At 42.5% G+C, this 16751-nt stretch overlaps 1 protein-coding gene across 4 annotated transcripts in view; it reads left to right on the forward strand.

The window, feature by feature from the left end:
• Nucleotides 1-3867: 3867 nt before the first annotated feature.
• The window catches only part of FAR2 (fatty acyl-CoA reductase 2), a 128704-nt gene continuing 115820 nt past the window's right edge, over nt 3868-16751 (forward strand). Inside the window, exon 1 of one of the 4 annotated variants that reach the window (XM_007120273.3) lies at nt 3868-3965. The gene's annotated coding sequence lies outside the window, so the exon portion shown is untranslated. Of the gene's footprint in view, nt 3966-4348; nt 4632-16751 lie in introns of those variants that run through there. The other 3 variants (XM_007120272.4, XM_007120271.4, XM_007120274.4) reach the window with 3 other exon arrangements.

Consider the following 16751-nt stretch of genomic DNA (forward strand, 5'->3'; position numbering starts at 1 on the left):
AAGTGAAGGTACCAAATCAGTTGATTTTGAGTTAATCCTAGGTGGCCCTCATATAATTGGGCTGCAGCCCTTCAAAAGGGTCAGAGATTTGAAGAGAGAAAGAGGTATTTTCTTCTGCTGACTTTAAGAAAGCAAACAGCCATGCTGTGGGAGTACACATGGTTAGCACCCACCGGAGGATGGCCTGTAGGAGCTGGAAGCAAACTCTGGCCAACAGTCAATAAGAGTAGGAAGCCCTGAGTCCTATAGCTGCAAGGAACTAAATCCTGCTAACAAACAAGAAAGAGCTCAGAAGAGGACACCAAGCCACAGGTGAGATCAGAGCCTGGGCTGACTTTATGATTTTAGCCTTGTGAAACCCTGAGCAAAGGACCCATTACTCCATGTCTGATGACTGACCTACAGAACTTGATAATAATAAATAGGTATTGTTTTAAAACACTGAGGTTATAGTAATTGGTTATGCAACAACAGAAAACTAATTCAGTGACCTTAGACAAGACATAAAGTCTAGTCTTCACCACTATCAAGTAAGATAGTGGGCCCAAAGGACGAGCTTTTGAGTTCTAGAAAATTGTATTTTTATGATTCTCCTCTCAGTCAACAGAAACAGGGTTTGTTTCAGCAGCATTGGGCAATGACAACACTCTTTGGGAACACTGGTTGTATTCACAATCTCCAAATTTAAGGTGTCGTTAGAATGATCTGACATATTATTTTAGATATGGCATATTTTAAAGTATTTTGCATATTAAATGAAAAACTTCCTGGCAGATTGACAGAGAAACATTTATTTTACGGGGTTGAATAAAATGGTAAGTCACTGAGCAATAGTGAGGGAGAGAAGACTTTCAAAGTAGAGGTCAGTAATTATCATAATCTATTTCTCAATATTGACCATGAGCAACCATGGTTTTAAGATACAACCCTGGAGACTATTCTCTAATCAAATTGGCATGGAGCCGAATTTGTCTCGACAAGAGTCGCATGTACACCATGTGTGAGGATGCAGAACCACCTGACCCGTTTCACAGGATCAGAACCCTCTGCAGTTTTATCAGCATTTGTGCCTAGTGGAGAGTTTATTTTGCAAAACGATAAAATCGTCAGCATGTCTTCTGCCCATCCCTTCAAAAGTGGATGAGAATTTTAAGATTTCTAGTAAAATACTCATTTGAAATGGTTTTGAATCATTTATCACTCTTTCAAGAAGAAAACAAAAAGTAAATACATAGAATTCCACCCCAAACTGCCTGATTTGGTTTCCTAAGGCTGTGATAATAAATTACTGGGTGGCTTAAGCAACAGAATTTTATACACTCACAGCTCTGGAGGCTAGAAGTCTGATCTCAAGGTTAAGGCCATGCTCCTTAACCTTTGGAGGCTCTAGGCGAGAATCCTTCCTTCTGTACATGCTTCTGGCGGGCCATGTGCACTCCTTGGCTTTCCTGGGTTTTTTTGTTTGTTTGTTTTTCTTTTTCTTTTTTGCCACTTTGCTCCAATTTCTGCCTTGTCTTCAAATCACTTTAACCAACAGGACATGTCTCAAATCTCCCTCTGGCTTTCTCTTACAAAGGCAATTGCCATTAGATTTAGGGCCCACCTGGATAATCCAGGAAGATCTCCTCTGAAGACCTTTAACTTCATTGCATATACAGAGACTCTTTCATCCAAATCAGGTAACATTCATAGGTTCCAGGGATTTGCACCAGGACGTATCTTTTGGGAGCCACCATTCAACCCACTATGTAATAGGGAAGAAACTTTGTATTCTATGATAAGTTAATCACTAAAGGGATGTTGTCTATAAGCATAAATTATACATAATGGTCCATCTCTGGGAACCCTGGCTCCAGGTAATGAGCATTAAGCTAAAATAACTTTGGCTCACAGAAAACATCCTGACCAGGCCCACCTATGAATGACTGCAGGAAGAATAAAATTAACACATCTCCTCTGGAGGCTGACTGGAACCAGGAAATGACTGACTTTACTCCCTTCCCTTTTAGTATAAAAGAGGCCTGCATTCTAACTCAGGCAAGATGGTTCTTTGGGACACAAGTCCACCATCTTCTTGGTCTGCCAGCTTTCCATATAAAGTCACTGTTCCTTTCCCCACCAACTCCTCTCTCGATTTATTAGCCTGTCTCGGGGTGAGTAGTATGAACTTGGACTCGGTAACAACTACACTGCCTCTTTTTGCTATTATATGTTTATGGGTTGATTTGTGCCTTTCTCCACATCCCCCCTCCCCAAATTCAGATGTTGAAGTCCTAAACCCTCAGTACCTCAGAATGTGACCTTATATGGAAATAGGACTGTTGCAAATGTCATAAATTCAGATGAGGCCACTAGGGTGAGCCCTAATCTGATATGACTAATGATCAAGGTTATACTTCTCGAAGCTAAGAAAAGCCAAAAAAAAAAAAATTGCCAGCAAACCATTAGAAGCTAGGTAGGAGGCATGAAACCGATTCTCCCTCACAGCCTTCAGAGGAAGAATTCTGCCAACACTTTGATCTTGGACTTCTGGCCTCCAGAACTGTGAGATAATACATTTCTGTTTAAGCCACCCAGTCTGTGTACTTTGATAAGGCAGTCCCAGCAAATGAATACATTATCCATACATAAATATTATTTTAAACGGTGAAAATAAAATTATGGTTTTGTAACCTATACTAATGTTGCATTTTATTTATCAACACTCCACTGAAAGTATGTTTTCTATTTTATAAATAGTGTTGTAATAAACATGAACTTTGTCCATAAGACATTTCTCTTTTGTGAATTACTTTCTTTGGATATAGTCTAAGAAATGAGAATCCTATATCAAAAGATTCAGAACAATAAAAATATTTTTGAGTGAGTCAACATTTTAAGCCTTGGAAACTTGTTGCCAATTGTTTTTCAAAGAGTTGTAACAATTTACCTTTTCCGCTATGTGATGAGTGATTTCAACACTCATCACATAGCAGTGATTTCAATCTCACCACCATTTGACAGTATCATTTCAAGTGCTGACATACACGTTGTTTGGGGAACACATTCAGACTTATTCTCGAGGGGGAGGAGGGATAACGAAGAATATATTTATGTGGTCCTAACTTTTTCTGTCTCTCTTGCTTTCAGGTAATCACCGGAGAAAATTAGCCACCGTGACTTTAGGCTACACTTTGCTTAATACATTCAATTGAAGAGAGTCCAATAGAAGAGAATTCAAGATGGGTGTGAATTTTTTTTAATGCAAAAAATGGCTCATATTAACTCCAACTTGCATGAATTAAATTTTATTTCTTTGTATGTCGATTGTTGTAATGAGGAGAATGAAGACAACTTATAGGGCAATGTTCCTTTTTTGGCTTTTCTTAACATAGCATGTTTATTTGGGAATTTACCTTCCACCTTATGCAAGAAATTAGGTTGGGCGTTGGCCGTTTTTCAGCACGTCCTGGCTGAGGACTGACAGCTCCATTCACGTGCCTCTCTGTCCCTCTACAAGTCTTCCCTGACGACGGTCCAGTTTTCCCGTTTAAAATGTAACACTGACCAAAGCAAATCCCCCCAAAGCTAAGCTACCAGGCTTATAAACAAAACGTTTTTGTTGTTGTTGTTTGTTTGCCTGGTTTTTTTGTTTTTTAATCTGATGAGAAGCTCTGATGAGCAAAGCTGGCCGGCTGCGTTTTTGCAGCCGCATCTCTGATCCTTTCTAGTTTCCTGGCCACCTACCCACTCCCACCCGACGCAGACAGAGGCTGATTTCTGCCCTCCACACCCTGGACATGAGTAAACCGCGCCTCCGGCCCCTCCTGGATTTTTAAAAGGACACTGCCCTGGCCGGTCATTGCCAGACGCCTCCGCAGTCTGGAGCAGACACCAGAGCATCCCTCCCACTGGGCGTGCAGTACGGACGAGCTGAGCAAACTCGGATTTTTGGCTGCCTTTTCTGCTAGGGTGGGTGGGGAAAGGTGTGTCCTCCAAGCGTTCACGGTAGAACCTCTGACCCTCTGTCTCCCCCCTGCCCCCCATCTCTCTCTGTCTCTGTCTCTCTTTCTCTCCCCTCCCCTCTCTCTCTCTCTCTCTCTCTCTCTCCCCCTCCCTCTCTCCCTCTCTCTCCCTCCCTCTCTCTCTCCCTCTCTCCCTCAAGGTGTAGGAGCTCTCCTTTTCCAGACCAGAGAGGGGCGCCTTTTCTGTTCCCTTACCCCTCACCCACCGATTTTTTTTTAAATGGGGGAAAAAAATCCAAGCCGGGAGTAATAGCGAGTGGATCTGCTCGGAGCTGAATGAATGGAAGCTGCGGGGCGGGCCTGCGCGCACGGCCACCCTGCCCACGATGCGGTCCGCTCGCGGCCTGTAGGGCCCTCGCCAGCCCCTCGCCCTCCTCCCGCCCCGGGCAGAGGCCGCCGCCAGCTCCGCGCCCGACGCCGAGGCCGCGGCGGCCGAGGGGAAGGTCGGAGGGAGGGTGGTTTCCTCCCGCCCCACACCCAGTCTCCGAGCCGGATATATAGAGTGTCACGTTTGGGAGCCGAAAGACGAGAGCAGCTTCCTCGTGGCCGGAGCACTTCCCGGAGCCCCGGGGAAGGACCGGGATTTAGAGGACCACTAGTTGAGCCCGCCCCGCGCCGGAGGAGCAGGTACTCGGGGTCGCAGCCGGGCCGCGCGAGCGCCCACGCCTCCGCCGGCGAGGAGCCGGCCGGCGTGGCCGGGAGGCAGGGCTCGGCGGGGTCTGCAGAGAGGGCGAGGCAGCCGCGGGGCCCCGCGGCAGGGTGGGCTCGGGCCCCGGCGGGGAGACGCGCGGTTTCCGCGGCTCTGCCCCGGAGCTGCCCCCGGCCGCCCCCCGGCCATCCGGCCGCGGCTTAGGCGCGCTGGGCGCCGGCATCGCCCGCCAAGGTGGGGCGCGCGGGGGCGGGAAGGGCGCGCGTGTCGGCAAGGGGCAGACGGGCTTACTTGGGAGCCGCGCCGCGGCCGCGGGCCCGGGGAGACAGAGGCGCCGGCCGGGTCTGGCGGAGGCCTCCTCGGCCCCCGGGGCTGTTCCAGGAGAGAGCAGGGCCACGTGGGGCGCGGTGGCCGCCCTCCCTGCGCCCTGGATTGTCGGGGCGAGCTTTCCGACCCCTAGTCCCACCCCGGGCTGTGTACGCCCGGACCCTCCCACCCGGGCCTCGCCGGGTACCGAGCCCCAGGCTGAAAAGGGCCGGAGCGGCCCCGGGGCGGCCGGGGCGGGGTCTGTCCCCGTCCGAAGTTTTCCACCTCTTCCCGAGGGGCCTGGGCGTCTTGGAGGTAGCAGGGGTGCAGGTACCAGATTCCAACTGGTGTAGATGGCTTGAGGGGAGGCTGCTGGCACCCCTGGCGATTACCCACGGGGCAATTGCATTCAATTAAAAGAGTTAATGACCGACTTCATCCTAGAAACCTCCTACTTTTCACCTGGTGGGATGGGTAGAATTACGAACACTTCTTCGAAGGATGAGTTACCAGGTGTGAGCAGCCAGGGTTCTCTCTGGATCTGCCAGAGCTCCGGCGGCTGGTTGAATCGTGTAGATTGTCCCATTGTGCCATGAACAGGGACAAGAGTGAGGACAGCAGACTGACCGGGAAACTCAAGTGAATCGTGCTTTTCCACTTGTTAGAGGCTCTGCATCAAGAGAAGTTTGACACTCTGTGCAAATGGAAATTTGAGAATTTCCCTGCTGTTTCAACTACCCGTCTCTCTGTAACCCCATTCATATGAGTTGGAGATTTGGCTGAGGAGCATATTTTGTCTAAAAGGGCAAAGAGACTAAATTAATAAAATTTTAAGGCAGCCACTCAGACCGAAGGAGCAGGGCTTTCAGCAAAATCCGCTCTTAGGGATATTTGTGTGTGAGACTTCTAGGAGATGGCTATGGGGTTTTACCAGCCAGACTCAAGAGTTGCAGCATTTCTTCTGTAGTATTTCTCGGGATGCAGGTCTACAGAGCACTCTTTCCCTGTTCCTGAGGGCATCTTCTGAGCCTGCTTTGTTAGCGAATTCCTACTTTACTCCTATTTCTAACGTTGGGTTATAATTATCCATAAAATTGATATAAATCAGCACGAGTTGGTAAATCTTCCATTTCTCCTTAACTTAAAAGAGGGAGCGTGACATCTAATTACAGAAGAAGAGGGAGAAGCTTCCTTTAAGGGAGTAAAAATAAAATAGCTCATACTTGGGTGTCACTTTGGGATTTGTGAAGAACATCATCATCCTGAATGTCTCGCCATTCCCTTTCCTATCTTCTGAAGGTACATTCAGGTGTTATTTCTTTCTGGCAACATCTGGGCAGCCTTAAGAATTCTTTGTCTTTGCATTAATACTTGTGCACCCATGAGAGCTCACGCATGTACAAATAGTCTCTGAAGGAACATGCACATGCTGTCCCTGCCAGTCTCTTGCGACTCTGTGTTTAGTCTCTTTGAGAACATTTATTACTCTTGAAGAAGCATTCTTAATGCTTTATTTTGTTAACAGACCACTTAAGGATCTGATAAAAGCTATGGAACATGAAAAATAAGCATATGCATATTAACAGAATTCTGCCTACAGTTTCAGGCGCTCACAGCCTCCTTGATACTTAATCACCCAGATGTTAGAGGTTAAGAGGCTCAGGCAGGGCCAGCTCACAGGGCCCAATACTTAGAGAAAGCTCTGCACTTGGTTTAATGTTCTGCTGTCATTGTCAGCTGTCTTAGTAATTTTCAAACAAGGAGCTCCAAATTTTCATTTTACACTAGACCTTGCAAATTCCATAGCCAGTCCTGAGGCCAGGTTCACAAGCCTGTTCTGTCACTTCCTGAATAACAACCCTGTCTCAGGCATCCTACACTGCAGGTGAATTCTCTGACACAAACGGAAAGTTAGCTGCTGCATGCTTCTGTCATTAAGTCCTTCTACGCCCAATTTCCTCATTGACAAAATAAAGATAACAGACAATATCTACTGCTCTATTCATCTTAAAGAGTCGTTGTGAAGACAGGTAGGTAAAAAGAACTAATAATTGTAAAACTGTCGACTTACCTTGAACAGTACTATACTAACAAAGACAGTATTGTTACAGGCTTAACTTTTCTAATCCATGTTTCAGAAGTAGCTTGAGGAAGGCTGGTTAAGTACATTAAAAGGGTTGCAGAACCTTTATAACCCTTATATTTTGGTGGGAGAAAAAATAAAACAAAAAGTAGCTACGGTTTGTGGTATTTTAAATATTCCTTAAAAGTCTCTATTTGGTCAAGATTGGAACTGGCAACTAAAAGTACAGAATACCTTCCTGTATCCCAAAGATACTTCCTGAATTAAATTGATGTTTCGGTGGAATTCATCCAAAATTGAACAATGAAAAACTGAGTCATTGATTGAAATTTTTGAGAAGGTATCCTTTTTGCCTCATTTAACTTTTAAATATTCATAGTTTCAAAACCTTGAGCAAGGCACTCTTTTAAATATTCTGGGAGATACCTGGCAATATAAAGTACACCTAGTCCCCTACCAAGTTGTCTTCACCGTCTGTACCATTGGGGGAGGAACTTAGAAACCTTGGGCCAGTCCTCTTTCCCCACACTCCTCCCTTTATTGCTTCTCTCTGACCGCAGAACTTATCCTTTCCACAGCTTTCTTTCTCAGTATGATGGCAACACACTCAGAAGGGTTGAGGAAGAAAATAGAGTAAAAGGAAATGGGTCAAACTTCCGTATCAAAGTCTTAAAATAGGGGCACCAGAGAAGGTGGATGGAGACTCCTTTCATGCAGCTACTCTGTGCAGAGACGTGCTGTGAACTTTAGGGTGTGAAGTACCAAGTCCTGTACTCGGTAGATTTATGACGTCATTGGCAAGACGAAACATGTAAATATAAGGTGTCAATTAACGTAACAGATACATTGTTGAGAGGCAATATAAGATTAGGCACCAAATGAATGGTACAGAAAATAAGTGCAATGAGTTCCCAAGAAGAGAATAAAATAAACTGAAATGGTTAGAGAAGCTTAAGAGGAGAGTTACATGAGATGGCCCTTAAAATTCCACTCCTAATAGAGATGAATGAATGAACCTTCTGGGTGATAATTGTGCAAAATATGAAAATCTGGAAGCAACTAAAGTTTCATGTAAGGAAAAGGCAGGAGATAAAACGAAGAGAACTTTCCACTGGTTAGCTTCAGTCATGTAATACATAATTATCAAGCCCATTCTGTGACCAGACACAATGCCAGTTTTTCTGCATTTAGTGTGGAATAAAGCAGATGTGTCCCCTATCCTTTTGGATCTTACAGGCATTTAAAAAATAAACATATAATAAGAAAATTTTGGAAGTAGTGTGGAGAATAACAGGTGCAATGAAAAAACCAGGGGTTGACTCAGATTTGGTGGTTTGTGAAGGTCTCTGATAAAGAAAGATTTAAATTGATATTTGAAGGAAGCATAGGGATTAACTTGGCAAAAAGAAAAGAAAAGAATGGAGGGAAAAGCAGTCTGGGCAGAGGAAATAGCAAGCAGGAAGACTGTAAGGAAAGGAAAAACCTGGAAGTGTTCAAGGAACAGAAAGAAGGCACGTGTTTTGGGTGAGGGAGTTGCTGAGAGGCCGGACGTGTGTGTGTGTGTATCTGTGTGTGTGTGTGTGTGTGTGTGTGTGTGTGTGTTGGGGGGTGGCTAGGCAGGAGCCTGGTCATGTAGATCCTCACAGATCTTGATAAAGATTCTGAATTTTATTTTCATGAGAAGCTTTTGAAGACTTTGAAGCCAGAGACTAATTTAAATGTTAAGACCTTTGTGGCTGCAATTAGGAGAATGGACCAGCGGGATCCGGGGTTGGAAATAGGACAGAGCTGGTGATGGTGCGGACAGACAAGATGGAGAGAAGTGGGCAGACTTGAAGTGCATTTCAGAAGTAGAATTGATAGACCTTGGTGATAGATTGGCGATGAGAAGTGGCTAAGCAAAGAAGTGTGATAATAAATTCCTCCAGTAGATACTGTCGTATGTTTATAACCCAAAACCATAGCATCCTGATGCATAAGATTTAGAGTTGCCACAGAAGAGCTGAAAAGTGACGTGGAAACTGATAACGCTGCCTGGTATCTCTGGAAAGTGTGCCAGGCTGTTGGGATAGAGGTGAGAGAGCAGAAGATAATATGCTTTTCATATTATCATTTCTACTGTTGAGATGATTAGTGAACTGTGCACGAACTTTACAATTTTTGAGAGGTTACCACCAAAACAAATATGACTTCTGTCTTTCTGACTTGAGCACACTGATGGCATATGGGGTAATCTCCTAAAATGACGAAAACCCGGAGAGAAAAGTCTGATCCCCACCAAAGTGATTGCTCTACAACATAAGTTACTCCCCTGCTTAGAAGCTTTCCATTCTTCCACCTTGTCTGTATCAGTGTCCCCAAATGTAGTCTGTGGACCATTAGTTTCTCGGGATATTAGTAACAGTCAAGTGAAGGAAAAAAAGCTTCCCTCATCACATAAGCTTGAGAAACACTTAATTTAACCTAGTTAAGCAGTCTTATTGTGGGAATCCTCAAAGCCTTTAACATACTAATAATGCACTTTAAGAATCATCTAGAAAGAAGAGATATTTTATGCTGCATTTCCTAAACTTACTTGACCTTGAAATGCTTTTTTTGGCAGAACATCTAACAGAGTCAGCATTCAGCATAACACGCTTTGGGAAATGCTGCCCTATATTAATAGATTAAACCTTTTAACATCCACAGCTGTCTGTTAACCATCAGCTTCTCTCATGTCTTTCATGCTACTGCTTAGTTGGAAGGAAGCAGAAGACCGGAATTGAACTGACTCTGTTAATAAGTTCTGAGTTGATGATGAAAACAATTCTACCATATGGATAATAGATGAAGAGGTATTCACAAGCAAGATCTGCAGTCTAACTAAAAACAATTTTTAAAAATTTTAACTTCTACTTCCCTGGCAAGGCTATGCAGGACCTCTCAGAGGTACATTCTGTCAAGTCTAGATGTACACGTGAGAAAGCTGAAGCATAGACAATGGCGAAGATTTCACAGGACCTTTCGTGTCCCATGGGAGGTCTGAGCCTTATTTGATGTTCGTAGTATATCCCCGGCAGGGCAACACAGTGTGAATACATAGGACGCCTGTAGGAGCAATGATTTTGCACTGAATCTCATACATCTTCTTTACTGGTCCCCAGTGCATTTGCGTGGTGGTGGGATGGAGGCGATTTATGACCAAAGAATAACCAGCAGAGCAGAGCAGAAGAGACAAGTTCAAACAGCTATGGACTCTGGCCACGGCTTCATCCACCTGGTGCTCTAGCTTAGGGGTTAGCAGACTATGGCCTGAGGGCCAAATCTGAATCCTGGACTAAGAATAGTGCTTATATTTTTAAGTGGTTGAAAAAAGTCAAAAGAAGAATAATCTTCTCTGGCAAATGAAAATTATATGAAATTCAAATTTCAGTATCCATGAGTGAAGTTTTATTGGAAATCAGCCAGTGCCGTGCACCTATTCGTCCTATTGTCTATGGCTGCTTTGGTGCTCCATGTAATGAGTAGTTGTGATTTGCCAAGCCTAATATATTTACCATCTGGCTCGTTAACATAAAATGTTTGCCGCCCCCTGCTCTAGGCTACTAAACTCAATGGCCATAGATAATTTTAATAGATTTGTTTTATATATTAGGGGTAGTCTTAGTTCAGGCTGCTATAACAAAGTACCATAGACTGAGTGGCTTATAAACAACAAAAATGTATTTCTTACAGTTCTAGAGGCTGCGGGTCCAAGATGAAGGCACCAGCAGATGTGCTGTCTGGTGAGAGAACCACTTCCTGGTTCATAGATGTCCTTCTTTCCATTGTAACTTCACATGGTGGGAGGAGCAAGGGAGTTCTCAGGAGTCTCTTTTATAAGGGCACTAATCCCATTCACAAGGGATCTGCCCTCATGACCTAATCACCTCCCAGAGGCCCCACCTCCATACACCATCACACTGGAGACTAGATTTCAACATACACATTTTGGGAGGACTCAAACATTTCAGTCCATGTCAAGGTAGAAATACAAATAGGTAAATTGACGGTCTAGAAGCTCCTCAAATGTTATTACCATTGGAGTCATGACAGTGCCATTTATTGTGGATGAGTAGTGTAGCTAGTGTTAGCTGCCAATGTGAGGTGCAGAAAACAGTCTTGCAGGTGATAGCTTTTGAAAGGTATTCAAACATTTGAATTCATATGTAAAGGATGGGGCCTCAGATAAACATACCCAGCATCTAAGAGGTAGAGGGGGTAATTAACACCAATATTACTTAGCTGTTGAAGTCTGCTACCTCTAAGCATGGATCTTCTGTGAGTAGTCACCTGATTTTTATTTCAATAAAGCAAATCTATTTTTTATTAATGCATCCTTTTTGTGAAGAGTGATGGTTTAAGGGTGACAGTCTTAAGTTTGGGGTGACAAATACATTTTTTGTCATCCCCACCCCATGCCTATTTAATTTATTTATTTACTAATTATTTTTTATACATCTTTATTGGGGTATCATTGCTTCAAAATGCTGTGTTAGTTTCTGTTGTACAACAAAGTGAATCAGCTATATATATACATATGTCCCCATATCCCCTCCCTCTTGAGCCTCCCTCCCACCCTCCCCATCCCACCCCTCTAGGTCATGACAAACCACCGAGCTGATCTCCTTGTGCTATGCAGCTGCTTCCCACTAGCTATCTATTTTACATTTGGTAGTGTATATATGTTGATGCTTCTCTCACTTTGCCCCAGCTTCCCACTCCCCTCCCCGTGTCCTCAAGTCCATTCTCTATGTCTGCATCTTTATTCCTGCCCTGCTCCTAGGTTCATTAGTACCATTTTTTTTTAGATTCCATATATATGCATTAGCATACAGTATTTGTTTTTCTCTTTCTGACTTACTTTACTCTATATGACAGACACTAGGTTCATCCACCTCACTACAAATAATTCAATTTCGTTTCTTTTTATGGCTGAGTAATATTCCATTGTATATATGTGCCACATCTTCTTTATCCATTCATCTGTCAATGGACACTTAGGTTGCTTCCATGTCCTGGCTATTGTAAGTAGTGGGATTGCTGGGTCATATGGTAATTCTATTTTTAGTTTTTTAAGGAACCTCCATACGGTTCTCCATAGTGGCTGTATCAATTTACATTCCCACCAACAGTGCAGGAGGGTTCCCTTTTCTCCACACCCCCACTGAGTCTGTATTTTTGGTACAAGCCTCCCCAAGTACTTCATACATAACCAGCACAGCACAGGTACAAATGTGGGGACAGCTGGTGTAGGTGCTTCCATGGGACTTAGAACCAGAAGGTGGGAGACGGAGGCTTGTGCTTAGGTCTATCGCTGTGATCACAAAATCTTTCCAGGGCACAGTATTCTGTGGGAATCAAACAGATTGCCAGCCACATTCATCAGAGGACTTTCCATGACTAATTCAGAGACCTGCCTTTAATAAAAAAAAAAAAAGAATTGGTTTCAGGTGAGATCTTTATTCAATAGCCATTTTTCCACTTTAGTCAACACTATATCAAAGCAAAAAATATTATATATTTCTTTTTGTAGAGAACAACATGATTAAGTAGACCGTGTAAAAAATTCATCTTACTTTAATTGGCAGACACTAAAAATAGCATGTGTCTATTGCTTTAGTCGTGGTTTATTTTTAAAGTCCTAGATAATTTTGTAAACTTAACCTCTGCAGTCCAGCAAAAGCCCTTTCCAGCTGCAGTTGACAGTGCGTCCCCTTTGGCTTTTGGACATGCTATTACCTTGTTTTTAATTCATTTTAACTTCCTAGGCTCCTCCAGAGATGGCTCCAAAGTGTTGAAACACACACTTGAGGGGAAAAGGAGAAGGGGAAGCTCTTCCTTGTGAATCTGTGTTAAAAAAGGCAAAAATCCGGCCTCTTCTATCCACTTAGCCATCCATCCACCTCAGCTGGGAGGTGCTGGGTCAGTAACATTCGCTGGTGAATAACAGGATGACCATAGGCGGGAAGAATAATATTTCCTGAGCCAAGAAATGAGAAAAAGTCATTGTGAAAATGCTCCACATTTTAGATCATTTTAGAAAAATGGTGCATATTTATCATAGGTCAGTGAGAGGACACATTCCACAAAAGTCAGCACAAACTCCAGTATTCTTGAGGGCAGGATAGTTGGAAATTAGGAAGAGCGTTAAATTATTGTCTGGTCCCAACATATTTGAAACGCTTCAAGCAGAGTTAGATCCACCAATGCACGATATTGTCAAGAAACTAGAAGAATCTGCCCAGAAGAATTTGATAACCTGAACAAAAGAAGCTCTGTGTTAACAATTCACTATGTGTGCATGTATTAAAGATTTTTTATTATTATTTTCAAGAAAGGACACTTAATACTAAAAGGTGTGTGGATAGTAGCAGCATAGTTTTATCCAGTAATAAAAGCATCTCAAAGATAGATAACATTCATTTAATAAAAATAGAAGTATTTGTCTAAAACTTAAGAGAAGCTGTCCACTTAATTCCACATGAAACATAAGTGTAAATAAGGTACCCTGATAAATATTAATGAAATCAATTTTATGTCAGTCTGTGTATTTTTATTTCTATTATGATGTAACTGTTGTCTCATTCTGAATTGACTCGTTTCCGTTGTGTTTGTTTACATGAGACGTTTAGGACCTATTTGTTCTGAAGATAAGTGTATGATCTAAAGGATGGACACTTGTTCTCATACCAAGAAGCTTTGAGAGCATTAAGATCCACTTACAAAACTACTCTCCAAGCTGCAGGAGAGTTTGAAAGAGTTAATAGTTCTCATCCAAATAAACAGTTTCCTTCTTTCTTGGTAACCTGTAGTTGCCAAACCTCTCTCCTTAGGAGAATTGTGACTTTGCTTCTTCCTTCTTTTCTTCTTAACTATTTTGGTCCAGTCCTGCCTGAAGCAATGGTTATGCAAGTGATGCTGAGTGCACTGCTGATTACAGGGTTGCACTTTAGGTAAATTTAGGTCTCAGTTTCCTTTAGGACAGAGTGAAACTTTCTCAAATTAGCCTTCCCTAAACTCTTAGACATACTATATACATGCATACATATTGCACCATCTTATCTACGCCACATAGTGGTGACTGCAAATAGCTTTGCCTTCACTAACTCTATTCATATTCTAAATTGTAGAATGTTCAAGTACCTTATCTATATTTGATCTAATTCCCTTATTTTGTAGAAAAGAAAAAGTCAGTCCCCAAAACGCCAAGGGACTTGTCACGTATCTATTTAAGTGTAGAATAATATCCAAATGTTATGACTGCAAATCCCATGAGCATTTTATTCCATTCATTCATTCATTCAATTTACTACCATGTGTCAGGCCAGGTGTTTAGCTCTGCAAATATAGTGGTGAACAAGTCATAGTACCTCCCCTTAAGCTTTAGTGCCCCCTATTCATTGGGCAAATTCTGACCAGTTAAAACTTTGGAGTTTGTGAAATCTTTCAGCGAAGATCCTCAGTGTGAAAATTAAAAATACTCATATATTTTTATTTCCCATTCTTCCCCCTCCTAACCAGCCCCAGTCAGTGATTTAGCTTCCCATAGCCCTGAGCAGTTAACACCAAGAAGGGCGTGATGGGAAATGGAATTAAAATGAATTAAAGTCCACAGGGAAGATAATGAAAATTCTCCCCAAGGAAACAATGTTCTCCTTTATTCACCGTAAATCCTGAGGATTAAATTAGCCTGTGCCGCCCTCCTCTCAGTTACTCGCTCTTTCCCCAAACCTGGCTGTGGACTGGGTTCAATCTTCATGCTTCCCTCTTTCCTTTCTGCCCTTAAAGATAGATGTACAATCTCTTGGTGATTTAAGTAACTGCTATTCATTGTGGATAAAGAAATAGGGGAAGAGCAAAAACAACCAAGGTGGGAAAGTGACAGAGTTTCCAGAACGGTACCTTTGAGTCTTGGCATAGGGCTAGTAGTTAGTTGCTGGCTTCCTGTGTGATGACAAGTGGAAACCCCATTATCTTCAGCCATCCATCTTTATTTCTACAAGTGAGATCAAAAACCAATACTCTTTTAAAAATCCTCACCTGTACTCTTAAATCTGGATGAGTATGGGTATCTGTCTGATGGGAGGATTTATAGCTTTCAACAGAGTTTCAAAGAGGTCATGACCAAAACAACATGGCAAACCACTGCTTTAGGAACAATCAAGTGGTTATTTTACTTCCTTGAAGACCTCCAGACCCAGGAAAGATCCCTTCTGAGGATTCTTCCCAAGGATCATAGAACTGTTTGAGATGCTTAGGTTTTCCTGATCCATCTTCACTGTGTCACATGATTCAGAACATTCCATTGTTCCAAAACAGAAAAGGGATCATGTCATTACCCTGCCTAACACCTTCCACTGCTCCCCATTCCCTAGAGCAGCCTTGCCAAGTGTGTGAGATGCTAGTTGAGGCAGGTGTGTGTGTGGGGGGGGATTTCCCTAATGCAGAAGAGCTTTTAACATCACCCTCCCTTCCTGCATCTCAGAAATCTGGAGACTTGAAAAATCAAGGTGTTGGCAGGGTTGGTTCCTTCCCAGGACTGTTAGAGAAACATCTGTTCTAGGCCTATTCTTAGCTTGTAGATGGCCATCTTCTCCCTGTGTCTTTACCTCCCCTGCCCTCTATGCATATCTATGTGTCCAAATTTCCTCTTTTTTAAGGACACCGGTCATAATGGATTAGGGGTCCACCCTACTCTAGTATGGTTTCATCTTAACTCAATTAGTTACCTCTATGATAATCTTATTTCCAAATTAGGTCACATTCTGAGATACTGCAGTTGAGGACTTTAACATATGAATTTTGGGAGGACAGAATTCAATCCATAACACCCAGGAAACTAATACTTGATTCCTCCTTACCGCAATGGAATATGGTGATGAAACTACAAGGCGCTTTCAGTGTTACTGTAACAAAACAACCACAAAAAGCAAACAAAAGCAAACAAAAAACAAAATCAAAACCTATGCATTTTAGGTATGGGTTAATAATGAACATAAGTAATAACTATTTTCACCAAGAATTTCTTCTCCATATGATTTTTATTATTTTTTACGAGGTATGGCTTACATGTGGAAAAGTGAATATATCATAAATACAATAATAAGTAGCTCTCAGATTTCAGCTTCCAGACTTAAAAAAAATAAATAAAACATTACCAGCATCCCATAAGCTGCCATCTAGTCATTACCTATTCACCCCCAAAGTAACCATTATCCTGACCTGTAAGCCATAGATTAGCAAGATTCAAACATAGATTAGCTTTGCCAGTTTTTGGAGTTTTCTATGTAAGTAAAATCATACAGTGTGCATTATTGTGTATCCACCTTCTTCACTCAACATTATGTTCGTAAGATTCATTCAAATGTTTATGTATTCATTCTTCTCAAGTGCTCATGGAACATTCTCCAGGAGAGATCATATCTTGGGTCACAAATCAAGCCTTGGTAAACTTAAGAAAATTGAAATCGTATCAAGTATCTTTTCTGACCACAACGCTATGAGACTAGATATCAATTACAGGAAGAAATCTGTAAAAAATACAAGCACATGGAGGCTAAACAATACACTACTTAATAAGCAAGAGCTCACTGAACAAATCAAAGAGGAAATTAAAAAATACCTAGAAACAAATGACAATGAAAACACGATGACCCCAAACCTATGGGATGCAGCAAAAGCAGTTCTA

The sequence above is a fragment of the Physeter macrocephalus genome, chromosome 6 (assembly GCF_002837175.3).
Source record: "Physeter macrocephalus isolate SW-GA chromosome 6, ASM283717v5, whole genome shotgun sequence".
Classification (NCBI taxonomy): domain Eukaryota; kingdom Metazoa; phylum Chordata; class Mammalia; order Artiodactyla; family Physeteridae; genus Physeter; species Physeter macrocephalus.